Source organism: Sminthopsis crassicaudata, chromosome 1 (genome assembly GCF_048593235.1).
Source record: "Sminthopsis crassicaudata isolate SCR6 chromosome 1, ASM4859323v1, whole genome shotgun sequence".
Taxonomy (NCBI): Eukaryota; Metazoa; Chordata; class Mammalia; order Dasyuromorphia; family Dasyuridae; genus Sminthopsis; species Sminthopsis crassicaudata.
Window position 1 is genome coordinate 609,160,689 of NC_133617.1, and position 17,920 is coordinate 609,178,608.

Genomic DNA, 17,920 nt, shown 5'->3' on the forward strand with positions numbered 1-17,920 from the left:
CATGAATTACCTAGGTTAACAATCAGAAAACAGAATGCCTAAGTAATCCCCATCTTAGAAAATATATTAATTGAAATAACAATTAATAAACTCCCTGGGAAAAAATCCCTAGGACCAGATGGCTTCATGAGTGAATTCTAACAAATATTTAAAGAACAATTAATTTCAATATCATAAAAACTATTTTGAAAAATAAACAAAGAAGGAACCCTGCCAAACTCTTTTTTTTCCCCTCCCATGATCACAGATATGGTGCTGATATTTAAATTAGGAAGAGCTAAAGCTTAGAAAGAAAGTTAGAGACCAATTTCCCTAATGAATATTAAAACAAAAATTTTGGACAAAAATACTAACAAGGCAGTTACAGTGGTATATCACAAGGACCATATATTACAATCAGATGGGATTTATACCAAGAATGCAGAATTGGTTAAATATTAGGGAAACCATCAACAAAATTGACTATATCAACCATATTAAACAGAATATCCATAATATCAAAACAGAAATCCTATAATTATCTAAATAGATTCTGAAAAAGGTTTTGACCAATTACAGATTCCTGTAAAGGGATGAAACTCTGAGTTGATGCACTGAGGTTGGACAACTGAGCACTTAAGGCTAATTACTGATTGGACAAAACTCTATTAGCATATGCCTGAAAAATGGCCCTTCCCACTATTCTGTGCTGGCTTGATCTTTTGGTGTATACAGAGAATTGTGGGAGGGATTAGGGGGTGGAGTAAGACAAGCCAGAGTTACTTTTGGCAGTAGAGGAGGAGAAGGGAGGTTGTGAAGATCCTTCGTCCATCCAATTCACTTCTACCCCTAAAGACCAAGAACAAAGACCAAGGACTTTTGCTTATCCTGACTCAGGCTGATTCTAAGGTATCCAGAGTGCTAACTCAGTCTTCACATTTGATGCTCAATGTGTGGACCAAGGACCCTAATTTCAGTGAAGAAGCCCCTGGTGACCAGGAAATAGGGTGAGTATTTTAATAGACAACAATGGAACTTATTTTGTTAAGGCTAAATTAGTAACCTTTTCTAGCTGAAATAGGGCAGATATTAGGAAAAGATTCTCCCTCATCCCCAGTTCCACTCCCACCCCCGCCCCAAGGGGGCACTATAGAAAGTATACTTAAGTTGATCAAGGGACAAGGGTTAATTATAACTTGGGAGCAGATCACTAGACTTTTGGGTACATTAGAATGCAAGTCCCCTTGGTTCTTAAAGGAAGAATATATAGGACCAGATAATTGGAAACTTATAGGAGATCCAACTATGTGAATACTACAATGATAAAGGTCCTCATTCAATTTCCAAGGAAGCATTCTATATATACAATATAATACAATTGGCCTTAAAGAATCCTGCAAGTTATAGAAAAAAGAAAAGTTTTAAGAACAGCCAGATGAGGGAGTGTGAGGAAAAAGAGGAAGACAAAGAACAGATTAATGGCAATATCACCAGAGGGCATGAGGAGTTAAGTGAGGTTCAAGGGCATGGTGATTCTCACTCTCTCAAGGCAGCTTCAACCCCGCCTAAACCAGAACTGCTTCTTGACACGCCCCCATCAACTCTACCTTCTGGGATGGAGGGAGGAGGAGTAGTGGGATGGACAGTGATACCACCAGGACCTCTCCCCCAGCAATTACCCCTTCCTATGATTAGATTGCAAAGGGCACTACTTAAAGCCACAGAAGAAGGGCAGGATATAGCTGATTTGAGAATAGGAATGTATCCTGTGATTCAACAGTTTCACTCTTCAGGTCCAGAAAGTAGAAGATACACTCCTTTTGATCTAGAAATGCTCAAAGACCCGAAAAAGGCTTGCATTCTTTATGGGGCTACATTAGCTTATGTCAAGATGGTATTACAGAATTTGGCTTATGAAGTCTTAACCCCTAGGGACTGAAAATCTATAGCAAGAACATGCTTAGAACCTGGACAAAACTTGTTGTCGCTTTCTGAATATAGTGAGCTCTGTAGGATACAAGCCCAACAAAATAGTCAAAGTGGAGTTAATCCTCTAATCACCTGTGACCAACTAACAGGTGTAGGTTCTTATGTAGAAATTTCAGTGCAGATTAATTACTGCATAGTGGCATATGAGCAAATTGCTGCTGCTGCTATCAAAGCAGGGGCTTTTCTCCCCAGTAAAAATGACAAGGGTGAGGCCTTCACAAAAATAGCACAAGGACCAAATGAACTCTTTACTGATTTTGTGGGATGTTTGCAGACAGCTGTCATACGAACTACTGGTGAAAATACAGTAACAGACATTTTGATAAGGCAACTTGTTAAAGAAAATGCTAATGAAGTTTGTAGAAGAATTATACTAGGATTATGCAAGGATGCTCCTTTAGAGGAGATCATAAGATGCTGTGCCACAGTAGGCACAAATACATTTTATAGCCAGGCTATGATGCAGACTTCCCAAGATCTGAACATGGAAAGATAGGTCCCTTTTGGCAAGGTACTTCCAGAGAGACTCGTCAATGCTTTCAATGTGGTAAAGTAGGGCATCTGAAAGCTCAATGTTGGCATAGAGTCAGAGTGAGAAAACAGGGTAGGAGAACAAGACCCAATACCCCATGCAATAGAGGCTTCCATTGGGCATCAGAATGTAGGCTGATTCAGGGAAATGGGATGAGGGGCTAGCCCCAGGGTCCAAGGCAAAAAATACTTGGGGCATGATGGCAGCTGATGCTACACTCAGAGAGTGCCTAGAAGTTCAATACCCAGACATGACCAATTAGCCAGGAAGCTATCTGATGGGAGAAAGGGATTACAATTGGGGAGAATAGAGTTGTATGCAGCTGGGACAACTGAGATACGCCCTGGAGAGGTGAAATCTGTTCCTCTCTAGCCTATGGAGCCCTTGCCTCCAGGGACAGTAGGCTTGATCTCGCTTCCTGAGAGTATTTACAAAACAGTATCCATCCATACACTGATGTGGGAAACTGGGGAATGTGTAGCTAATATCTCAGTCACTAATACAGGTAGACAATGTGTGACTTATCAACCAGGAGAAGTAGTAGCATCAGATTTACTGATACAGACTCCCAATAAGCAATCTGGTGATAGTCTCCCAGATTCTGACTCCAAGCAACAAAATCCAGGAATATACTGGACAGCAGCTATGACAACTGACAGATCTATGCTCACTATCTATATAAATGGCATTTATTAGAAGGATTGGTAGACACTGGTGCAGATTGTACAGCCATTAGAGGTGCCAACTGGCCTAGTAACTGGCCAAAGATTAAAGCAGATATCTACATGTCTGGTGTAGGAGGATCAATAGCAGCTGAAGTTAGTGCTACCCCTTTGAGATGGATATTTGAAAGTGAAAAAGGAGTTTTTAATCCTTTTATAGTTGAAAAAATCCCTATCAATCTATGGGGAAGAGACATTTTACAACAATTAGGATTACAAATGAGTACTTTGGTTTTTTAGGCAGGGCTACTATTGAAGGCCTGCCTACACTTTTACCTGTTCCTATCCAGTAGAAAACTGATACACCAGTGTGGATAGAACAGTGGTCCTTAGATAGCAATAAAATTCAGGCCTTATTAGATATAGTACAGGAACAACTTGACCAAGGACACTTACAACCTTCTCTAAGTCCTTTGAATTCTCCAGTATTTGTTGTAAGAAAGAAATCTAGAAAATGGAGGATGTTGACTGATTTAAAAGTAAATGAACAGAAGTAAACTATGGGAACTCTTCAACCTGGACTTCCATGTCCTACTCAATTGCCTAGAGAATGGCCTCTTTGGGTTATAGACATTAAGGATTTTTTCTATACTATCCCTCTAGATAAGGAAGATATGAAAATATTTGCCTTTTCAGTGCCCTGCGTTAACTTAGCTGAGCCTTATAAAATATATGAATGGACAGTTTTGCCACAGGGAATGAAAAACAGCCCTACTCTGTGTCAAATGTATGTTGCTGCTGCTCTTCAATAATAAAAGCATTTCCAAAAGTAATGTTATTACATTACATTGATGATATATTGGGATGTGCACCTGAGGAAGAAATGTTAGAAGCATGTCTACAAAAGACCATGGAAACACTAAGGAACTACAGATTGCAAATAGCTCCAGAAAAAAATCAAAGACATGCTCATTTTCAATATTTAGGATATGAAGTATAGCCTACAGTGCTTACAGTACAAAAACTTTCCTTAAGAACAGAGAAGCTAAACACCTTAAATGACTTTCAGAAATTGATCGGAAATATCCAATGAATGCATCCAGTGTTAGGCTTGATTACCTATCAATTGCAACCATTATATAACATTTTAAGGGGAGACAGTGCTTTAAATTCACCATACCAGCTTATAAAAGAAGCTCCAGAGAGAAGTTGAACTGGCTTTATCCAATGTGGTTGAAAGAGTCACTCAAAAACCCTTGGAAATATCAGTTTTTGCTACACAAGAGGCACCCACAGCAGTCCTTCATCAAGTAGACAGTTATAGAGTGGGTGAACCTCCCAGCACAACTATAACAAAGCCTTACTCCTTACCCAGTGCTTGTGGCTAGAAGCCACATAAAGAATGGCCTTTATTAAAGGCCATTAAGTGACTAGTACAATTATCTGGGGTAAGACCTGACAAGATATTCACTTTTTATACTAATGCACAAATTAATGTATGCTGTGAAACCATCCCAGAGTGGCAAATTTTATTGGCCACAGCTCCAAATTTTACACACATGTCTCCATTAAGGATAATCAGACTATTACATAATTGGTAATTGATTGTTGAAGAAAAGGTTTATAAAGTTCCTCTTAAAGGATCAACTATCTTTACAGATGCATCCAAACATAATATTTGCGCTGTATACTCTTGTGACTTAACTATAAAATGAATAGTCAGAACTTCTTTTCAATATACTCATAAGAATGAATTGTATGCAATCATTCTAGTTCTTACTTATTATCCAGGAGATATAAATATAATATCTGATTCACCCTATTCAGTAGGTGTGGTACAAAGAATTTCCATAGCCCAAATAAAATTTGTAGCCTCTAATATATATCAGTTCTTTAAGGAACTTCAAGAGCAAGTGAGAAAGCATCCAGGTAAGATTTATATCTTGCATGTCCACTCTCATAGTAGACTTCCATGTCCTATTTTTGATGATAATTCAAAGGCAGATACCCTTTTAACCATGTTGGCCAATGCTCATTTATTTCAGGAAGCCCAAGAATCTCATTTTAAATGTCATCAGGCTGCTTGAGCTTTACCCTTACAATTTGGAATAACAGAGAGGAAGCTAGGAGCATAGTAAAAGCCTATACAGCTTGCATTCCTTTCCATGCCCCTCTACTCCCTCTAGGGAAGAATCCCTGTGGTTTGAGACCTAATGAAATTTGTCAAATGGATGTGATCCATTATAAATCTTTTGGTCATCTGTCTTTTATCCATGTTGTGGTAGACACCTTTTCAGGATTCACTTTTGCAATACCATCAGCAAAAGAGACAGCCCGAGTGGTCACTGAATTCCTTATACAAGCATTTGCAATTCTGGGTGTGCCACAAGCAATAAAAACAGATGATGGACCTGCATATACTTCTAAACATTTTGCACACTTTTGTGCACGGTATAAGATTTTACACACCACTGGCATACCTTTTAATCCTCAAGGACAGGCAATAGTAGAGAAACAGAGACATTAAGATGCTCCTCCAAAAACAAAAGAAAGGGGGAGCCACGGGTAACCCCTAGAGAAATTCTAAATCTAGCTCTTTATACTATTAACTTCTTGATTTTTGACAAAGATGCATTGGCTCCAGCAGACAGGTTTTATAACCCACCAGAAGGGCAGTGCGAGCAGTTCCACTATTTTTTAGATAATTGCCAGGTGATGTGGAGAGACCCAGAAAGTGGTGAATGGAAGGGACCAGATAGATTAACTGCTTGGGGGAGAGGGTTGGCTTGTATCTACACAGATGGAGAAGGAATCAGGTGGGTGCCAACAAGCCATATTCACTTGTCCATCAGAGACAGAGCAAACCCTTGAAACGAAACAGAAGACCCAAGAAACATTGGGTAGTTCCATCACTGACTGTGCCCACCACTGAAAAAGCATGGCAGTTATGGCATTTGACTCATGGACATCAAAAATTGTTGGATTTGAAAACCCTTAGGAATCATTGGATTTTCTGAGACATGATAAGACTATTGCAGGACTTCAAATCTTCCAAAGATCATTGGATTCCCTGACATGTGAAGCAATGGTCAATAGATTGGTTTTGGACTATCTCTTGGTTGCTGAAGGAAGTGTGTGGGTGATTGTTATTTACATACCCCTTTTCTAGGACTTCTGGAAATCTTTTACAATACCATGTTGATTCATATTGTTTGTTATGTCACTACTTACATATACAATTCATGTTTGTTACACCACATTGAGCCTGCACTGGCTCGAGGAGAGTCATCACTAATAGCCTGTGCAGTATTGCTATGTGCTTGCATAATACCTCCCATACTGATGGATTTGTGCATACCTGTCTCTAGTAAGACCCTTCAGCCCAGAAACCCGCTAGAAATATCTAGCTTGTCTCCCCACTTCCCTTTGGTGCTTTTCATCTCCCTTCTTGAGAAGTTGGGGGGGCATGATCACCTCCTTTTTGGTGTTTTCACCTCCTTTCCTGAGAAGTCAGGGATGGCATGACCACCTGTGTTCTAAAACAAAAGGAAGTGGCAGATATAAAGGGCTGAAACTCTGAGTTGATGCACTGGGGTTGGACAACTGAGCACTTGAGGCTAATTACTGATTGCACAATACTCTTATTAGCATATGCCCTTCCCACTATTCTGTGCTGGTTTGATCTTTGATGTATACAGAGAATTGTAGGAGGGATTAGGGGGTGTAGTAAGACAAGCCAGAGTCACTTTTGGCAGTAGAGGAGGAGAAGGGAGGTTGTGGAGATCCTGCATCCATCCAATTCACTTTTACCCCTAAAGACCAAGGACTTTTGCTTATTCTGACTCTGGCAGATTCTAAGGTATCTAGTGTGCTAACTCAGTCTTCACAGAATCCATTCTTATTTAAAACACTAAAAAACAGAGGGATAAAAGGAATGTTTCTTAAAATGATCAGCAATATCTGTCTAAAAGTATCAGGAAACATGATCTGGAAGCCACTGAATAAGATTAGGTATAAAGCAAGAATGCCTATTATTACCACTAGATTTAGCTATAGCAAATAAGAGAAGAAAAAAAGAAATTGAAGGAATTAGAATAGGCAATGAAGAGACAAAACTATCACTCTGCAGATCATAAATTTCTATACTTATAGAACCCTAGATCATCAAGTAAAATTACTTGAAGCAATTAACCATTTTATCAAAGTTGTAGGATATAAGTTAAACTTTCTTAAATCATTAGAATTTCTTTATGTGACCTACAAAGCCCAGCGGCAAGAGATAGAAAAAAAATTCTTTCAAAATAACTGCAAATAACATAAAATACTTAGGAATTTACCTGCCAAAACAAACCTAGGAACGATAAACACAATCAATAAACACTTTTCACCCAAAGTCAAATCTAAACAATTGAAAAAATATCCATTTCTCATGGGTAGGCTGAGTCATGTATAATAAAGATGACAATTCTGCCTAAATTTATTTTCTTATTCACTGGCATGCCTGTCAGATCACCAACAAACTATTTGACAGAGCTTGAAAAAAAGTAGAAACAATTCAATTCATCTGGAAGAGTAAAAGGTCAAGAATAATAAGGGAATTGGTGAAAAAAATATAAAAGAAGGTGGCCTAGCAATATTAGATCTCAAACTATATTAGAAAGAAATCATCTGGTACTGGCTAAGAAAATAGAGTGGTGGAGCATTGGAATAGATTTGGATTTGGTAATAAGACACAGGAATTAATGAGCATAATAACCTAGTGTTTGATAAACCCAAAGACCCCAATTTTTGGGATAAGAACTCACTATTTAACAAAATCTGCAAGGAAAACTGGGAAATAATAGTTCCCAAAGTTGGTATCCATCAACATCTCACATAGTATACCAAGATAAGCCCAAAATGTGATATCATAAGACAATTAGAAGAGCAAGTAATAATCTACTCATCAGATCTATGGGGAGAGAAAGTTTCATGACCAAATGAAATAGAGAGTATTCCAAAATGTAAAATGAATAATTTTGATTATATCAAGTTGAAAAGCTGTTGTATAAACAAAACCAATGTAACCAAGATTAGAAGGAAAGCAGAAAACTGGGAAATAATATTTACAGCAATTTTCTCTGATAAAAGCCTTATCTCTCAAATATATAGCAAACTGAGACAAATGTATAAAATTCAAGTCATTCCCCAGTTGATAAATGGTTAAAGGATATGAACAGGCAGATTTCATATAAAGAAATCAGAGTTATCTATAAGCATATGAAGAAGTGCTTTAAATAACTTTTAATTAGAGAAATGTGAATTTAAACAACTCTGTGATACTACCTCAAACCTATCAGATTGGTTAATATGACAAAAAAGGAAAGTGATAAATGTTAGAAAGGATATGAGAAAATTAGGATACTAATACAATGTTAATGGAGTTGTGAACCAACCATCCTGGAGAGTAATTTGGAATTATGCCCAAAGAACAATGAAACTGTGCATTGATTGAGCAATAATACTACTAAGTCTGTATTCCAAAAAGATCATAAAAATGGGAAAAGAACCTACATATGGAAAAAATATTTATAGCAGCTTTTCTTGTGGTGGCAAAATATTGGAAACTGAGGGAATGCCTATCAATAGGGGAATGCCTAAACAAGCTGTGGTATGTGAATATAATGGAATGCTATTGTGCAATAAGAAATATTGAGTGGGCAGATTTCAGAAAAAACCTGGAAATAATAATGCCATCTGATGCAAAATGAAATGAGCAGAACCAGGAAAATATTGTACAGTATTAGCAACATTGTGTGATGGTCGATTATGAATGATTCAGCTCTTCTCAACAACACAATGAACCAAAATAAATACAAAAAGACTCAAGAAGGAAAATACTATCCATATTTAAATAAAGAATTGATGAATGCTGAATGCAGAATGAAACATTTTTCCCACTTTATTCTTTCTTGTGTTTTTCTTTCCTTATCATATATTTCTTTTTTCATAACTGTGATAAACATGGAATTATATTTTACATGACAGCACATGTATAAAATATATCAAACTGCCTACCATTTTTAGAAGTGGGAGATGAGGGAGAAAAATTTGGAACTCAAAAGTTTATAAAAATGAATGCTAAACAGGATGCTCTCAGAAATGCCTAGAAGATCCTCCATGAAGTCTATAAAGTGAATCATACTGTATACAAAGTAACAGCAATGTTCTGGGATGATCAACAGTGAATGTCTGCTATTTTCAGCAATACAATGATCCACAATTATTCTGATCCTTTCTGTACCCAGAGAAAGAACTGATTGTTTCTGAATACAGATTGAAGCATTAAATAATAAATGCTAAATTTTTTCTTGACATGTAACTGAAGTAACAAAATACTATTTAAAAACTAATGCATTAGTTTTTATTAAGCAAAACTATTTACTAATCAATATGGAATCAGATTAAATCCTTTTTGGTACCGAGGAAAGAATACAGGATTTGACATCAAGAAACCCAAGATCAAAGACTGAATTTCCCAGAATCTGACAATAACTTGTGTGACCGTGGACACTTTATTTCTCTGGGTATTAATTTCCTGATTTGTAAAATGAAGCAATTGGATGGGATGTTCTGTGGAGTCCCTTCTATCTTTAAATTCAGTACTCTTTTGTAAAGAGATGCAAGAAAAAAAATTTCTTCCAATAAATTTATTTCATTTAAATGCACAAGACCCTATACCTTTTTTTAATGAAGATTTTCTGTGGTAAAATAAACAAAAATAGAGCTTATTTTTTAAAAATACAAAAATGTTTTCTATTAAAGATTAGAAAACCTCACAATATAAATATGCAAATTACTATTCTTCCTGCAACTCTGTTCCTAGTAAAATGTGAACAGTTTTTGTTACATCTTGAATACTTGGGGCTGGAGGTAGTGGTGGAGAGATTCTTTTTCAAAAGTGAAATGTTGAAAACTGTTGTTTGCAATTGTCTCCTGGGTAGTTTTGTAAACTTTACTTAAAAAAAAAAAAAAAAAAAGAATGTTGGATTGCATGGCTCTTTGAGTTTCCTTCATTTTACCAACTCATATCTGATTCAAAGGGAATACCCTTAGTGAAATAGCTAGGTAATATAGTAGATAGGGTTTGGGGCTTGGAGATAAGGTGACCTGATTCAAAGGTGATTTTAGCCACTTAGTAGATATGACCTTTGGCAAATCACTTAACCCCATTTGCCTCAGTTTCTTCATTTGTACAATATATTGGAGAAGAAAATGGTGAATTATTCCAGTATATTTGCTAAGAAAACCCCAGAAGGGGTCATGGTGAATCAGACATAATTGAAAAGACTGAATAGCAACATCTTTAATAGAGCTCTGTTCTGCCAAGTTGTGGACACAAGTGGGAAATAGATCTGTGCCTGATTAAGCAATTAATCAATCTAACGACCTGTAGTAGAGAAGCAAAAACACTGCTTCTGGAGCCTAAAGGACCTTGCCTCAAATTCCACTTTAGTTATTACCTTTCTGGTTTAAAAAAAAAAAAAAAAAATATATATATATATATATATATATATATATATATATATATATATATATATATATATATATATATATTTATTTATTTATACATATTTATTTATTTATTTATATTGATGAAGCAATTAGGATTAAGTTACTTGCCCAGGATCATATAACTAGGAAGTGATATGTTTCTGAGGGTTGAATTGAAGTCAGGTTTTCCTAAACCCAGGGCTAGTACTCTATCCACTAGACTATCTAGCTGTCCCCTACCTTTCTGATCTTAAGAACAAGCAGTTACTTCAACTATAAAATAAAGGAGTTGCACTCGATCACCCCTGAAGTCCAGATAGTTTTATAACAATAATTTACATTATTTATTTATATTTTATTATTATCTTTTTATATAATATATTAATTTATATTATTGAATGCTTATTATTTTGTAAAGAATTGAGTTATGGGTGCTATGGGACTAAGACACAATCCCTGTCCTCAGGGAGTTTAAAATCAAGTTGGGCTATGATCAACTTTTCTTTAAAAGTAAAATAATTTTATAGCACAAGGTCTGAGCTGGAGGAGGGGAGTTATAGAAGCCAGAATGTTATTGCCTCATCAAACTGGTATACTAGAAACCAAATTTTAATATTAAAACCCAATTTATTCTCTACCAAATGTGTTGATTAAGGGGTTGAAGTGGAGAAAAACTACTTTAGGGATACAAGAATCCCATTTTATTTCCTGACTTTCAAGGCTCAAACATTGGACATATTCCAAGTCTCACACAATGGATCTTCTTCTAAGGTTGCCAAGAATACTACACACTCCCAAATTTATGATATCAGGTAGTTCTATAGAGGAACAATTAAATTCTCCTGCTTTCCCATTACAAATTGTGTGTGTGTGTGTGTGTGTGTGTGTGTGTGTGTGTGTGTGGAGACAAAGCATAATAGATACTTTGCATGTCATTGTGTATTCTTTTCACAGAATTTCTCAATCTTGTCTTCCCAATTGACATATACAGGATAGAACAGTTGGAATTTAAATAGCAAATATGGGTTTCCAGCCCATGGTTTGGTGCTGTAGCAGAGTCCCCAAGTTCTCTGCTCTTACAAGGGCGTAACTTCAAACTCCTTGAAGTTGTGCTAGTACATTCTTAGCCAGGAGCACCTTTCAGCCTTCAGTCTATTATTGCAGTGACAGATAGCTCAGGATTTCACAGGCTCCCTTCAGCCAAAAAGTATTCAAGGCCTTGGCAGATAATGGCCTTACCAAGGAAGCCCCAGACCAAAACAAAAGCCTCCCACTGTGGAGTGGCTGAGGAGAAACCAATTGGAGCAGGATGAGATCATGTGTGCCTCTCATTCAAATTGGGCCTCTCATTCCTATTGCCCTATTCTAATAGCATTGAAATTTCCCAGCCGCTGGCTTTTGAATAAAAGCAAGGAATTCCTTACAGAGCCTTGAATTGGGTAACTTATCTGCTGTTGGGCAATGTTTTGATTTATAATGAAGATAAAGGATCTGAGAATAGTTAGTAAAGCATTTGAAATGTCATCAACATTCCTTTTCATTTTTCCTTGTTTTCTGAGCGGTGATTGTAACAAGGATTATTATTGTGAGGCTTTCTGGTTGTGGTGAAGGGTGGTTCCAGACAGAGAATTTAGGGGGTTAATCTTAGTACCTTCTTTCTGGCAGATAAATATTCTCCCATGAACTTAGAAGCGGGGGCCCCACAAAGTCAGAAATGCTGCCCATGTTAGATCTTTCACAGAGTGGTTGATGGCTAAAGATCCAATTATTCTCAATTTCTGGATTAATTTCAAATCAGGCAGTTGGGGATAGAAGTAAAGATTTTGAATTAACCATAGGATATAAAGATAGAAGGAATTTGGGAAGTCTTCTATCTACTCCAGCTTTATTTTAATGATGAGGAAATTAAGGCCCAGAGAAGTTTAGTAACTTGGTAATTTATCTACAGTTAAGCAGGTAATAAATAACTGAGGCAGGGTTTGAAACAAGATCTACAAGCAGTCTGCATATTTATGTATAGTAAATTACTTTGTTGTTGCTGTTCAATCACTCATGTCCAACTCTTCATGACCCCAATGTGGAGTTTTCTTGGCAAAAGTACTGGAGTGATTTGCCATTTCCTCCTCTAGCTCATTTTAAAGATGAGGAAACTGAGGACAACAGGAAAAGTGACTTGCTCAGGGTTACGTCTTGGGCCTGAGGTCAGATTTGAATTCACAAAAATGAGTCTTTCTGACTCCAGTTTTAATAGTAAATGACTATTACAGGACAAATTTAGTTTTGAGGGGAATTCTGCTGAATAAAAATCATTAAAATAACTGATGCTTTCTGCTGAGATCAATTTAATCTTCATTATTATTGTTATTATTATTATTATTATTATTATTATTATTATTATTATTTAGTGTCCTTTATAGTTGATTTTTGATGTTCCTGGGGTCCCATAGTAAATGACATCCTCTGTCTTAACTTCCTTACTGAGTTCCACTTATTTGTGAGATTTCCATCCCACTGAGATATACTTGCGGAAATTTATAGATGAAGGAGCTGTCTGTGCAATATTAAACAGAGATTGATTGAATAGAAAGCTGAGTTATTTCCCAAATGAGTGACCCATTGACTCAAGTCTTTTTAATTTAAATAAAATACATATTTTATTTAAATTTAGTAGATCTAGATTTTTTATATAACACAAATTCTTCTTGAAAACTTCTTTGAAAGTTGAAGTATAGAAGAAAAGGGACAAAGGAGAAGTGTGCTAGGGAGGGAATAGGATGAGGAACAGTTACAAATACAAGGACAATGTATAAAATACTATTAAAAATCTGTCAGAATAAGCCCTTCTCATTCTGTTTCCCTTCCTCCCTTAAATAGTGTGCATATTTCAGAGCATATTTTTAAATCATGAAGACATACAAACTAAATCTGCATCTGGTCATTACTAGTTTCTTAACTTTGGCTAAATTTGCACACAAAGTTCATGTGCAGCAAATTACAGTGTATTAGACAAAGAAAGAATAAAAAGGCTGGCTAGCCTTTATTATTATTAGAGTAGTCCTATGAATGCTATGTGGGCCTCATCAGGATTGGGGAGTAGATCCTGTAGGCAAGACTGCTCAAAACTTTTGCTTCCACTTTAAATTCACTAAATCACAACTTGGTTATTTTTTTTTTTCATTTTAAGCAAACATTTATTTCTTCTATCTAAACCTAAATCTAAAATTAGGCAAAAGAAGATAGTTCTTTTCCTCTCTTTCCTCAAGCTCAAATATAGAATTTTTTAAAATCCTGTGTATTCCCTGCATCTTTCTGCTTCATTCACACTCACAACAAATCTGATCATTCGGAAGTGGTATTTTCCATAAAACTATTCTGCTGAATGAAATTGAATGAAAATTTTGGACACTGAAAAAGAAGTCAAAACTGACTAGCAACTTTTTGGTAGGAAACCAGGATATCCCTTCTCAAATAATAAACAAGTCTTAAGACATCTGAATATGGCATGCAAATGATTTTCTTCTTAGTTTTTACAACCATAACTAAGGCAAGGAGACTGGACTTTGTCCTTGCACACTAAAATTTATAGGCAATGAAGGGTACTTGGCAGTACCAGGCATATCACCTAGTTAACAAAAATAATTAGAATAGAAAGTTATCATCTGACTTGAAGCTAAAAACTTCTTGAATGTATGCCTTCCCTAATTAGAATGTGAGCTCCTTGAGAGAGGAGATAGCTTGCTTTTCTAGTTCTATCTCCAGTGCTTAATATATAATAAGTTGATATTTTTATAGCATTTCTTTTTCCTGTAGGTGAGCTCCTCTCATGCTTGAGGTTGGTTTTTCTTGTATTTCTTATCATCTGTTTCATGCTACTTGTGCAGGGCACACAACTGCCTAATTGTGGCTCTGAAACCATATAGACTCTAGTAAGATATGATTTTATTGAACTGTGTCACACTGCACAGATATATTTTCAATCTCTTCTTTTTCTTGTTAAGTGCAGAAATTTTCTCATTACAAAGTAAAGGTCAAACTGGGGGGCTATAGAATTTCATCTCTTTATTCTGTCAATATATTCCCCATCTTCAATATTATCTGTATTGTACAATACAAATAAATATTAAATTTCTTTAAAATTTATGATACAAGGAAGGAACTGAAAACCAAATCAAAAAAGACGCTAAGGCAACCAGTTGAAGAAAAACACGAGTTAACATTTAAAATAAAATTCTGTTAGCCAATCTGCCTACATAACTTTTAATATATCTACTCTGTTAGCTAAAGGCATATAAATATATGTATATACATATATGTATATATAATATGTACACATACACAAACATATATATACATACATAATATGTGGCTAGATTTGTGAAAGCCTTTTTAGGAATATACATTTGTTGTTTCTCTGTTACTTAATTTTTACTCATACTTTAAAAAGTATAATCAATGAATTGATTCTGTTTAGGTCAGTGCCATAATGTAATTTCATTTAAATGAAAACTTCATACTTAATTGATATTTGATTATTTGTTTTAATGGTTGATAGAGCTGGTCTTGAAGTCAAGAAAAGCTAAGTTCATCTCTCACCTCTGTATATAAATATATATATATATATATATATGCACACATGTATGTATGCATGTACATTTTATATATACATATGCAGATGCATGCATATACATATAATTTTTGTGTGTGTGAACATACATATGTTAGGCAAATCATTTTAAATCTTGATGTTCTTAGCAACTCTCTTAGAAAGCTAAGTTCCAGAAAAGATGTCGCCTGATAACCTGCATTAGTAGAGGAAGCTTCCTTACATGAGGATTCTTTCTACTAATAAATTGCAGGACTAGTCTCTAGCGCTAACTCATATGCAATAAAGTTAGGAAAATAGAAATTCTTATTAAAACACAGATATTACTTTTTATTTCCACTCTTATGGTTGCAATGGGATTGGACTACTGGATAGAAAAAGTAGGTAACTATATACTTTATATGATGTGAGGGGTACTAGAAGGTGCCTAGATCCTAAATACTTGTCTTACTTTTTTCATATTATCTTAAATTCTACCACTGAAACATTTTTGGATCAATAAGCATTTTCTTTTTAAAGCACAAAATCCTTATGGGAAAGTGAAAACATCACCTTAATGTGAATTACAATCATAGAATTAAACAGGATCCTTGGAAATCTCCTCATTTTATAATTGAAGAAACTGAGGTTGAGAGGTTAATTAACCCAGTTTGATTTCTGCCTAAGAACTAGGAGAAATCAGAATTCTGAGGTAACATGATTTTTGATAAGCAAGGGACATCAAAAGGAAATGATAATTTTGTAGTAAAAGGACATCACAGGAAGGGAATAACAAGGTGAAAATTTGAGAGCAATTATCAGGTACCTTGAAGGGACTGTGTATATGGGTAACAGGAGTGAGAAGTATTAATAAGTACATAAGATATTCAGAAAGAGAAGATGGAAGGGCATGATTAATCTTACTGTTAATCATAGTATAGATATAGATATGGACATTTTAGGAAACTAGACTGATTTTGAATTGGAATACCCTGAAGTTGGCTTATTTGTTATTTGCTTTATTTTTTCCTAGAAAATGATCATAGAAAAATTCTGGTTAACTCTTTAAGCTCCTCTTTAGGTACTACGTTCTGATCAATTGAATTTTTAACTACAGTACATGCTCAATAGGCTGTGGTAACAATTGGAAAGTTGTTTTAAAATTTGAATGTATTTTACAGCAGCAGTTCACACATAATGGGCAGCTCTGACCAGATCACCTTCCTATTCAATAAACATTAGTACTCTTATCTCCAGAATCAAATACAGAATCATCCTTGGCACTCAAAGACTTTCACAACATGTTTCCTATCTTTCCATTCTTTTTACACTTTAGGCCTTTCTCCTTCCCACATAACCTGAGATCCAATGACAATGACCTCCTTTCCATTTCTGTACTAGACATTCAATCTCCAGATTCTGGGCATTTTTCCAAGCTTGTAATATTCACCTAATTTCCACTTCCTGACTTCCTTCAACTTCCAGATAAAATGTTTTTTTTTTTTTTCAAGAAACCTCTCCTGATCCTTCTTAATACTAGTTCTCTCTAATGATTCTCTCCCATTTATCCTCTATGTATCTTTTTATACAAGTTATTTTCATGTTGTTTCCCTTATTAGATTGTGAGCTCTTTTAGAGCTGTTTTTTGCCTTTATATTCTTAGCACAGTACCTAGCAGATAGAAGGCACTTATTAAATGTTTATTGAATGATACAACTACTATACATTCATTCATTTGTATTGTCACAGGAAATAAATGAATTGTTCATGGCAGCTGGTATTCTGATTAACTCTATTTGCCTTAGGAAATGATTTGAAAAAAATAAGAAGTTAAATATGGAGCAGTGACTTCTTGTTGTTGCCAGCTTTCAAACACAAAATGCCTTAAATATATTTCTAGTGATCTATTTACTTGATACATATGTGTAGCTCATGCACTGGAAACACTTTTTGGTGAAGTCTTATACTAAAATGGAGTTTTGTCTTTTATAGAATATTAGAAATGCATTTGAAAAAATAATCCTCAAGAAACAAAATAAAAAGTACAAAACAAAACAAAACAAAATAAAAACCCTGTCCTAGTTTTGATTTGAATCAACCCTGTACCAAGAACCTAAGAGAACTCCTTTTTTGGCATGCCTTAGAAAATGGGAATTCTGGGTCCCTCAAAACTCAAAGTTGATTCACAAAAGGTGCAATAGGCACTTCATAGTCATTTACCAACAAGTTCCATTTTTCAAAAGTCAATTCAGTATATCCCTCACATTGAATACTTTGGGAATGAATCACATCACATTTTTTAAGGTATACATAAAATTAAAAATTATTTTAAGTGCTTTTTTCACTACCATGACATTTACATTGATTCTTAAAGCTCAAAAATAAGAGTTCAATGTGCCTTGTAAAAGCTTATAAACCTATGCTTGTTTTCTAACAGTGCTTTTATCTTCATTCTCAACTTGGGATAGAATTTCAGCTGCATAGACCTTGCTTTTTAGACACCCTGGGAAATGGACAGAAATGATTCAAAGGCTACCTGCTGTATGACCCTGTTTCATTCTGCTTTTTGAATCCTCTGTGTCATGAGTTCATGTTACAGGACGTCCTCTCCCTTGAGCTCAGTTATGCATGATGGGAAGTGAC